Here is a 12,203-nt window from a genome sequence, read left to right as displayed (position 1 = left end):
ATCTTTTAAGTATTTATTTATTTTTATTACTTTGAAATACGTTCTCACATAGCCCAGGCTGACCTCAAACTTGCTACGTATCCGAAGCTACCCTGTTCAGTTATATTCCCCCTTTTTAAAAAAATGCAATCACGTTTTTATTCATTTTGTGTACATGTGTATGTGGGGGGGGGATGTTTGCGAAGGTACACATATGAAGGTCAGAGGACAATACATCTTTCTTTTTTAGGAATATATCCTTTCCTTCTGCAACGTGGGTCCCTTGGATCAAACCTAGGTCATCAGGCTAGGCAACAGATATTCCTACCCACTGAGCAATCTTCCAGGCCATAGATTCTCTTTTCTGTTATTAGAATTTAAAGATGGTATACCTTCCTGTGCAAATAGGTGTGAAAAGGAGATCAAGACCAAGGCAGACTCCATTAATTCTGACACCCACACTCTCCACATTCTTTCTCTCTTTAGAAATTAAACGTTTCTTCACACAATAACAGCCTTCTCTAAACATTAAAAAGATGCTTTGTATTTTTTTTTAAATCTGGAAATGATACTCCATGTTTTCCATTTCTTTTACACCTGGAAAGTTGAGCTCTGGGCAGGTTGAATGGTGCTGTAAAGCTTTGTCATCCTTGAATCCCACTTCCCATCCCAGTCTGAATCAAAAGACACTGCCTTTACTGTGTCTCTGTTCCACCTTTCAGGAATCAGCTGTCCCTTTATGCCACCAACACTCCCTTGAAATGTTGCAGCTTGCAAGACAGAGTGTCTACAAGGAGATGCTAGAGAGAAAAGCTCTGTAATTGGGATCCCGGCATTTGTGCAACCTTATGAGGGTTATTATAACATATTACGTCTTCTTTCTCGATGCTGTGGTATTTATTTTGAGGGCTTGGGGGCATATAGTTTCTTGATGTTTAATGGACTAATTATCAATAGTCTGAGCCAAGTGATGTGTCCAATTAAGGTCTGAGTCACTGGGAGCTCAATTTAAAATTCAGGAATCTTGTTGGCTCTAGATCAAGGGTACGGTTTCAAGGAACTTTAAAATGAGAAACAAACAAACAAACAGAGACTAGCTTTTGTCTTCTCTAAGAATCCAGCGATTGCTACAAAAATTGAAGCACTTTAAACAAAAGTCCCATTGCTCTGGACATAAACCACACAAGGTTGAATCCTTCTGCAGAGGCCTATTATATTTGTAGCCTTATGGAGGAAGGTGTCTCCTTAAAGGCAGTGTATCCCAGGCACCAACATCATTATTTAGACAGTGACTGTTAAGCTCTAAGTGATTAGCTATTCTTTCCTCCTCCGTGTCTTATCTGTTTGGCATTTGGAATGAACCAACTATGAAAACAGAGCAGAAAACACAGCCAAAGGCCATTGAATTACTAAGAGTTCAAGTGGGACAGGACTTCAAAGACTGCTTAACCTAACTCTCTGCTTACAAATGAGGAAACAGAGACCCATAAAATTATTTGTTAAAGGTCACAGATAAAGAGAGTTGACGGGCAGTTCATTATTCTTTGTATTCTAGCAGTGCTTCTAGTAACTATTGGTTCGTACACAAAATGTCTAACCTTGCGTGGAGATGGTGTCTGTATGAAGATGTCCCTGTATCCACAGTGTGTAGCCCCAGCCCTTGACTTTGACTGGGTGCTTTCACTAAGAAAAAGGCAGTGAGCTCTGTTTCATCCAGGACTCTTTTTCATCAATCAGAGTATCCAGAGATTACAAAGGCTTCCAAAGGAAGGCAGCTGTATCCTCAACCCCATGGGAGGAAAGTGAGATGAAGGAGGCAAATTTATTATCACATACACGGAGATGTGATACATGGAGAGGCAGCTCAGTGGGTAGGAGCCCTTACTATGCAAACGTGAAGACTCAAGTTCAAATCCCAGTACCCCTGCTTAAAATATGCCTGGTGTGGCCAAGTGCCTGCAACCCTAGCATTGTGGGAAGGAGGGACAGGAAGACCACTGGGACTTTGTGGCCACCACCCTAGTTCAACAGTCAATGAGAGACACTATCTGAAAGAAATGGATAGAGCAGAATGTTCAAAATTAAAAGGAAAGAGGAAAACACATGGGAGAACTAGTAATTTGCCTCTCCATGGTCTTAAATGGTCTGCCTAACTTTATTTGGCCCAGAGTATCTAAACTTATTTGACCAGTTTTCTCTCCGTGTTTCTCCTTTCTATATCATCTATCAGAGCTCTCTGACATGGGACAGACCTCAGAAGTGCATCACAGGACTCGATCAGTTTTCCACACAGGATGATGCCCTGCTTAGGTATACCATAAGGGCAGCAGCATCACTAGGTAGTGAATGCATGTTTTCACCTCAGTGTAGATGACTGGGAATAACACTGACTGGTTACCATGACAAATCCATGACTCTTAAATATCTAACAGATCCTTAACAGAGCATTTGCCTCTAAGTTTATTCAAAAAATCTGTGACTAGATGACAGAATATCTCCATTCCTGCCCTTTAAAAAGGAAATTGCTTCAAGCTTTATGTCAATATTCTACTGGGCTTTTAAGGCAAATTATGTTACATCAAGTTCAATTCTGCTAATCCTTATAGCTACCAATATTTATAAATGAGTTGAAATTTCCATTGAGTAATTACTTTCTAAAGGCAGTTCTGTTTTGATTCATATTCATTAAATGATATTTATTTAGCCCATTTTTTTACTAGATGCTATTCTGAAAGCTACATGTGTCTGTGAAAAGACCAGACTAATAATTAACCTGTAGCCTTACATCCTAGTAGGGAAGACAATGACTCAATCGAGCAACATTGCAGATAAAGCAATGTAAACGTAGTCATCTAATGTACACATGTAATAAACAGGTAATTCCAGATGACAGTAAAGACTATGGAATTCTAAAAGGCAAACAAATATGATAGGAATCAAGATGGTGATATTATTTTAAAGAAAGTGACTGGGAAAGGATCATTTATATCTTTGTAAAACAACTAGGAAATCTTAAGAGCAGTTTATTCTAAATATGACTCCCTAAATATTGGGAGTAGAAAACTTAGGGTTAGGTTTGGGTTTTGGGTTAAGACAAAGAGGTCTGTCTTCCTCTGTCACCTGATTATTAGCACTTCCTCAAGTCTCTCTTAGCCCTACTCCAGAGCCATTCATGGTTTTGTTGGACACGTACCTTGAGGTGGCACTGGCGACAGCTGTGGTAGCCCTAGTGACACCTGTCCACATCACCTGCTTTTCTTCAACATATCTCAGTTCACTGTCACCTGAGATCCCACTGATGAGCATTTGCATTCTCTATCAAGTTTCCCACAGTATGAGTACCATTCCTGGAGCTGATAGAGGCCATCTTGGATCTGTGTAAGTGCTTAGTAAAAGAGGAAGGAATCCAACTCAAAATACCACTGCTGCTGCCACATAGTTCCTTTCTCAATCTGTCCAGGAAAAAGTTTCAATTTGACAACCGCTTTTAACAGAGAACAGCACTGAGGTCAGACACTTAGGCAATCGTACCTAGCCAGAAATTAATAGTAGTGGTTTGGTTTCCTCATATTCATTTTGCTTAGCATAAAAGGAAGCACATGGAGGGATTTAAAGAGGACCTCTTGAGCAAACAGCGATACAGAAGCCTTAGATAGGTGTGAAGGTAGACTCTGACCTGCCGAGGTCAGGATAGTATCCCTGCCTCAGAAATGCTGATGGTGAATATAAGACTTCCTCTTCCTTTTAGAGACAACTATCACTACATAATGGATTTCTCCAGAAAGACATTCTTTTATGGTTTCTATCACTGTACTATAGATGAATATTTCTGCCTGTGTCTATATAATTCGTCATAGTCATACTCGACTATTATTAACCAAATTGTAGTTTAAGTCCTCTCTGAACCTGTAAGCTTCGCTTCACCTCTTAAAAACTTTCATGAAAATAAATAAAGAACAATAAGTGTGTTATATTCCTTTACTTGTCCATTCAACAATACCGACAATGATTTTACATTAAGTGCAAGGAGGCTCCATGCTAACCAGTAGATGCTCTTGCAGTTTTTATTTTACTAAATAAGGCCAATAATTCTAGTAAGAATCTTCAAAGCTGTTCGTTGTTTTTTTTTTTTAAACTAGAAGAGGTTGAAAATTCATCCCAAGGCAAAGGTATTGTAAGTGGGTCAAGTTTATCAGCTGAGCCAGCCCATCCCTTGAGTCTCAAGCCCACAGATAGGGCTCAAAACACGCTGATGTTAAAGTGGTATTAAATAAAGTATTTCCCTGGAGTATTATTCATCCCTCATGCCTCATGTTCATAGATGGAACACAAGATGGACTGGTGTTAAGATGGTGTTAAAAATAAACTACTTCCCCCTAAGTTTAAGTCTGGCCAATGTCATGCCAAGGAAGGCCTTTCTTCTTCTAATATCACCCTATGAATTATACTCTAACAACATGTCTAGTCAAATAGCGGCTTGGTAGCCTGAAAATTAATATAAACTATTTTATTATAAAGAATTTAATACACTAATAAACTAAACTTCTTCTATTTCTTTTCATTTCAAAATAAGCCCCCAGAGATTTTATTCCAAAGATTATTGATCCTTTCAACAGTAGTAAACTAATTTTTAAGGGGAAAGGTAACATCTAAGAATCTTTCTAATATAGTCCCAATGATGCAAGGCTAGGTTAAATTTCAGAATGCAGCAAACCTATCAATGGATGGGCCCGTGGACTGCTATCTGAGGAGCAGGGAGTGAGTTGTTCACCTGGTCCCTTTGCCTTCTACCTTCTTCCACAGGTAAAATACAGATAGGTAAACAAGGACCGTGAAGCTGTAATAACTCTCAGCAAAAAAGCCTATCATTTCTTCTTCTGCATAAACATAGGCTAGAGCTAGCTTTCCCTTTATTTTGTCTGATTTATGATTTTATTTATCATTGTTATTCTTATTACTGTTCTTTTTCTATTAGGCTTTTCTCTTTGTTTTATTTTGGATACTGGCCCTGCAGTTTATCCCCAAGGACATTATCCAAAGAAAAATTAAGAGTTTTTGGACTAGCTCCACATGGGGTATCTACAAAGGCCTACTACTATGCACCCTGGATGACTTTGAGCCTTTCCAAAGCCATCTGGAGTCTTTTAAAGTTGTTATTTAAAAAACCTGCAGAGTCAGGATAGAACATTTCAGATCTTGGGAGAAAAAAAGGCATAGGGTTAAAGGGAGCTGACAGGCATGGAAAGTGCATCACAGACCTCTCCTGCACCTTGCTTCGCCTGCCTTTCCCTTCCCGATGGTACCACACATGTCAGCTGCAGCCACATGCGCCCCAGAATGCCACCTGCCTGGATTCGTAGGAAACATGACTATTCTCTTTGCTAGCATTCTCTCCTTCCCTACAACTCTTATCTTGTCATTTACACACATACAACAGCTCTCCTTCCTCTGTATCTCTCCTAACGTCTGAAGTGGAAGTGCCGAGCTCATTGCTGACTTCATAACCAGATAATTTTTGCTCCTCCAAGTCTGTCTTCCCAAATTCTGGTGCAGTCCCTATTTCCCTCGTGGTGGCTTCTCTTGTCTGGCATATGCATGCTTTGCCTTCCTTCTTCTCAAGGAGCTCCTGCTCGGTTTCCATCCCCTTATTTCCCACTACGACAGAGCCCGAGATGTGAAGCTCTTCTTTCCCCTCTCATTTCAGGCTTCAGCAGCGATCTTGTACATTGCTCCTTCTCAGGCCCTGCATCCCTTCTGCCTCTGTCCTAGAACAGATTTCTGGCTTCACTAGCAAAGGCCCTGAGTCCTTGATTTTCTCTTTTAGCCTTAACTAATTTTGTTCCCTTAGCAAATGGGTATTTTAGGAAGTTAGGCATAATTTTAACTGAAATTTCTTTGTAGAACTCAAAATAAAAGCACAATTCAAAGAAAAGCCAAGGCAGGTTGACCTCACCATATTTCTCAAGAACTCGAGTAGAGAATAATTTACTGTGGCAGAACATATCCAAGGACAAATTCTGTCAGTATCACGAAAGCTCAACAAGCATTGCTCAGGAGTAAAGGGTACATTCAGTTCAAATCCATTCCTATTTAGATAATGTGATCTCAATTGGTAGTGGCTAAAAATAGAGGTCTCGGGTTCCTGGAAAGATTTGACTCTAATTTCTTTCTCCAAAGAATTGGAGATGAGCCATCAAAGGGTGTAGACTCCTGGGACACTCAAAACAATAAGAATAAAAGCACAGTCTGTCAGTACTTCTAAAATACAAGAATTCTATTGAGCACATTGATGTTTTAAAAAACATTTCCTATACTACATGTCACCTATGTTTATAGCCCCACTGGAGAATCAAGTATGAGTCTTGAGCTGTTTGATCATATAGTAAGATGGTCAAAGTCCTAAGTTTGGGATGCAATCTTCTAAAACAGTGTTATATTGTCAGTGATTACTTATCATCTTTCACTCTTCGCAAACGTTATTAGAAATATTTCAGGTTCTTTCTGTCTTCAATGGCTTTATAGAGATTATATAACCATGTAATCCAACCACTAGATTATAAATAGATGTCCTTCACATGACTATCTGCATAAAAAAGAAAGAAAAACATTTGAAAATATCTTGTTCCTTAGACCTCAACTGATTTCAACTACTATAATTTAAATACATATAAAGTCAAGAAAATGGAAGCCCCAATTATGACCATTATGTGGAAATGGGTATTCAGATTTGGGAGTCACTTCAGGTACTCTGGAAGAATACTCTTTGAGGATGAAGGTCTTGACAAACAATGATGCTCATTCCTCCTCCCCTCAACCTGACTGGGTCATACAGTGGCTACCCACACACGCCTTAATAAATACTCCGTGCTCTTTTGGCCACATAAAATTTTACCATAGCTTTTCAGAATATCAGGAGTTCTAGCTAGGTGCTATGAAAGCTAAACATATTTTGTATATCAGCCTTTTCTCTCCTACATGGTGTCCTGGTGAAGAAAACATCTCCATGCCTAACAAGGCTGAGAAGTCACAAATATGTGGAATCCCAAGGCCCCACAAACACCTCAAGAGTGCAAAGACAGATTTTATGCTGTCAGTGATTTATTTTGCACTGAGGGTCAGTGATACTTCTTAAAAATAAAATCACACCAATGAAAAATTGATTAAACTCTATTGGATATTTACTACTTGATCATTATTAAATAGTAAGGTGTTTTGTGAGGATGGGGGAGAACCCATCCAATTGTATTTTTTCCAATTAACAATATTTATTCATAAATTCAAAATTCAAATGGATGTTAAATCTATTCTCTATACATAATAAGCAGAATCATAGCTGAACCATTCTTTATACATAATAAGAAATATCATGGATGAACTATCTTTTCATTAAAAAAAAAGGCCCAGAGATTAAGATATAAAGTATTAGGTAGTATACTTAAGAGTATTATTGGTGAATATACAATGCCACAGCCTGCAGATACACAATGCCACCAGCCAGAGACCAATTGTTCAAACACAACAGCTTATAGAAGACATTTTATATTTAAATCATAAGAGCTGGCAATGATTTATTTTTCTGTAAATTATTCTGCTAAGAAAGAACAAATTAATAATAAAAAAAAGGTAAGTGTAATCCAGCTAGATATAATGCATTGACAATAATTTAGAAATGTTTGGAGTTAACCTGACAGGGACATTGAGGAAATGAAGAAAAGACATGCTAACAATTGAGCTTAAAAGCAGAGCTTGCATGAACCATGTAAGGTGATGGAGATGCATCAGCAATAGCCCAGAAACTCCAGAGAGTGTGTCTTATGTGTCTGAATTGAGAAGGCAGGAAAAGCGAATAAGATGTCTCTGTAGGGGTCAGTTTCATGCTGTAAACACCAGGAGAAAAAAGCTATGGTCAAGCTTTCAATATCCATACAGGGAATGCGAGGTAGCTTTGCTACATCCCCTGGACCGGACTTGAGAAAAATATTTCCATTCTCGTGGGTTTGAGGCATTGGAGTCCTTGATGTGGCTCCTCTCATGGCAGCAATACACGTTCCATCAGGACCTTATCAGCTCCCCACAGCAAAACAGGGCATCTCTGTTTCAGAGTCATGTCTCATGTGTCCTCTGTGCTTTGCTAAAGGATAAAAGGTGAATGTGGTTTCAAAATCAAGTGGACATTTCTGGAGCTTTAAAAGAAAAAAATCTGTAAACTTAGATATTCAATATACAGGTACTTTCTTTAAAATTCCTCTGTGAAAATATAAACATTTTCACATTTTGACAAGAGATCAAGAATAGAACATATTTACCTCATGGAGCTTGTAAAAGTAATTGCATTTAACTATATGACAATGAAATTGAATGCTTCTATAAATACTTCAGAAATGTCAAGAGAATGTAAAGTTGTTTGCATTTGGAACAATTGTTTAGGAGATGAAATATTAGAAACCAATAATATAAAGTACAGGAATCAAATATCCATGAAACATACTCATTGCTTTTCTTGCCACTGCGACCAAATATGACAGAAGTCACATAAGGAAGGCATAGTATCAGCACATGCCTCCCTTTATGCCTGAGGTGACTCTTCACAGCAGGAAGTTTGCATCATGAAAGTTGGTGGAATGCTTTGTTCACATCTTTGTACAGCAAGAAGCAGAGAACGGGATCAGAAGCAAACGTGGTTATAACTTCAAAGACCTATCCCTAGTGACCCATCTCCCCAGCCAAATCCCACCTACCCACAATGCCACCAGCCGGAGACCAATTGTTCAAACACAACAGCTTATGGAAGACATTTTATATTTAAATCATAAGAGCTGGCAACGAATTACTTTTCTGTAAATTATTCTGCTAAGAAAGAATGAATTGATAATAAAAAAGGTAAGTATAATCCAACTAGTTATAATACATTGACAATAATTTAGAAATGTTATATAAAACACCCTTTACTGCTTCCACCTCCTCCCTTTCCTCTTCCTCCTCCTCCTTCCAAATGGTAATACTGTAAAATAAACAGTCTGGTCTAGGGTTAAGCCAAGTAAAAAAAAATATACAGACAAGAAATAGTTTAAAGTACTTTCTGAAAATTTGCTTTGCACTGGAAGGGTGAACCTTGGCTTTCTTGCTTCTCTATGTGTTTTCTATGTCCCTATTTTCTAGATAGAGCATTCATAAATTCTCAGGCAAAAGAAAAGAAGCAGGGAGGGCATGAACACGGCTTTACCCCCTATCTGCTACTCCTTGGCAGCACACCAAGCTTAGTGAGAGGTAGGATCCTACAAACTTCTCACCCTGGACACCTGTGTGTTTGGAAACCATGATATGCATATGTATTTGTATGTGTATGGATATGTGTATGTGTATATCTCTTTACTCTTTAAAAACTTTCTTCTCTCACGTATTACATACCAAATGCAGTGTCCCTTCCCTTCCCTATACCCAGCCTCTCCCCTCCCATTTCCTCTTCTCCCCCAGATTCACTTCCCTACCTCTCCTCAGAAAAAACTCAGGCCTCCAAGGGATATCAACCAAACATGGCATAACAAGCTATGTTAAGATCAGATACCATTGCATCAAGGCTGGAAGAGGCAACCTGGAGGAGGAATTCTCAACAGAGGAATCTCAAATGACCAAGAAACACTTAAAGAAATGTTTAACATCCATGGCCATCAGGGAGATGCAAAGCAAAATTACTTTGAGATTCCATCTTATACTTGTCAGTTCGAAACACAAATGACAGCTCATGCTGGCAAGGATGTGGAGCAAGGGGAACACTTCTCCACTGCTGGTGGGAGTGCAAATGGTACATCCACTGTGGAAATCAATATGGCGGTTTCTCAGAAGATTGGGAGTCGATCTACCTCAAGACCTAGCTATACCACTCCTGGGAACATACCCCAAAGATATCCAAGGGCACATTCTCCACTATGTTTATATCAGCTTTATTCATAAATAAAATCCATTAAAATAGCCAGAAACTGGAAACAATCTAGATGTCCTTCAACCAAGTACTGGATAAAGAAAATGTAGTACATTTTCACAATGGGGTATTACTCAGCTGTTAAAAACAATAATACCACAACAATTGCAAGTAAATAAATGGAACTAGAAAAAAATATCCCTAGTGAGGTAACCAAGACCCAGAAAGACAAATATGGTATATACTCACTTATAAGTATATGGTATATACTCACTTATAAGTGTATATTGGCTGTAAAGAAAAAGATAAGCATGCTACAATCCACAGAGCCAGGGAGACTACAGCTTTCTAGAGAGCATCCTACGTTATGTTTGGAGCAGATTCAGTACTCTACTCATAAGGTAATGGCCTCAAAAGATGCTCTTGCAAACTAGTTTGAGAAACTGCTATTGGGCTGTGTTAGAGACACATTACTACAGTGTATCTATCTACACCTTCTGGAGCAGAAGGGCTCTGTGAGCTGAAAATAAAAGAAGAGAAATAGATTAGCTAGTGGATAAAAAGCAGACAGGATGACACAAACATTGATACTTACAGCTAAGTACTTCTCAAATCTGGCGGCCCGTTTTAGTTACCGGGTATGCTGCTCATCAAGGCTGAACTCCTTGCATCCCCAACATCAGCACCAGCTGAGACTGCAAATGACACAGATTCTCCAGTCAAACCCTAGACCTATGGAATCATAATCTGTCTTTCACTGTGATGTTAGGATGACTCACATGTGTGTTAAGTTTGTAGAAACCCCTTCTGAGAAAGTCCACAGATCAGGTTTTTGAAATTGATACCTTCTGTTAACATTTCCCTGCATTGTTAACCCTGTAACCCCTAGATTAGTATATGCATTGAGTGGGAGTTATTTCCTTTTCCTTTGGAGTATTTATACTCACCATAAACCTCCCACTTAATTCATTAGCGAAATCAGTGAATGAGAGGTATCCAATATTGACAATCTGGTGTAAAGTATTTTTTAATCTTACCAACAAATTTATAAAAATATACCTCAACTTTCATCCTTTTTATATTATTCCACAGCACACACTCTTCCTTATGTCTGGAAAAGTTTTCCCCACTGCTGTCTTAAGTGCTTAACCATCATCAAGTCCCAGATTAAAAGCTATTTCTTCAGGTGGGCATTGTGATACACTCCTTTAACCTCAGTACTCAAGAGAGAGGCAGGAGGCTCTCTATAAGTTCAAGCGAGTCTCTTTTACATAGTGAGTTGCAGGATAGCCAGAGCTACATAGTGACACGCACACACACACACACACACACACACTTTTTAAAAGCGATTTCTTTAAACTCTGTTCTTACATTAGGCTCCCTGATAATGTTGGCTGCCAGTCGGACACCTACAAAGTGGGAGCCTTCACTGAAGAATTGTCTCCATCAGAGTGGCCTATGGGCATGCTCTGGAACATGTTCTCTATTGCTAATTCATGTGGGAAGGGACCAGGATACTTTGGGAGGTGCCATAGCTATGCAAATAGACATGGGCCGTGTAAGAAAGTTGGCTAAGCATGAGCCTGGGAGTTAGTCAGTAAGCAACATTAGTCAGAATTCCTGCTTGTACTCCTGCTTGAGTTCCTGCTCTGACTGGGCTCAGTGATGGACTTTTACCTGAAAGTACATGCTAAACTAAAATCTGTCCTGCACAAGTTTGTTTCACGCTACGCTTTATCACAGCACTAAAAGGCCAACTGGCATCTGAAGCTCCACTAGTGTCGTGATTCTTCAACTAACAGCAGCTCCATAAAGGTTTGTGGAACAACAGATCAGTTATTTTCTGTTGCAAGAGACACAAAGATAAATCTAGAGACAGTCAACTGTATTAACTGTGTCATTTGTCTCTTTCGTTGTTTTTGTTTGTTTTTAGCCATTCAACCAAAGACTGTTAAAATCTTCCATTACATTTCTGCATCTGGACTTTTGTCAGCTTCCTCTCATTTTTTCACGATGTCCCCTCCCTGACATTCTAGTCAGGGAGCTATCTATAAAGCTAGAAGTGATTATATTCAAATGCACTTGTTAGTAAAGAGTGTCATATTTTATCATAAATTTGATCCTCAATCAATATAAGAATATACCCCCCTACATTTTATAATAACCTCTACCTTTTATGCTAAGACAGTCATTTTTGCTTGTTCTTGATATTTCTCTGCTACAGTTCTGCCTTTGTCTTTTTAGCGTTTTGTTTGTTTGGTTGGTTTGGTTTGGTTTTGGTTTGGTATTAGCTGTATTTTTAACT

The sequence above is a fragment of the Apodemus sylvaticus genome, chromosome 16 (genome assembly GCF_947179515.1).
Source record: "Apodemus sylvaticus chromosome 16, mApoSyl1.1, whole genome shotgun sequence".
NCBI classification, from domain to species: domain Eukaryota; kingdom Metazoa; phylum Chordata; class Mammalia; order Rodentia; family Muridae; genus Apodemus; species Apodemus sylvaticus.
The sequence above is the reverse complement of the archived record's forward strand: the minus strand, read 5'-3'. Positions refer to the sequence as shown.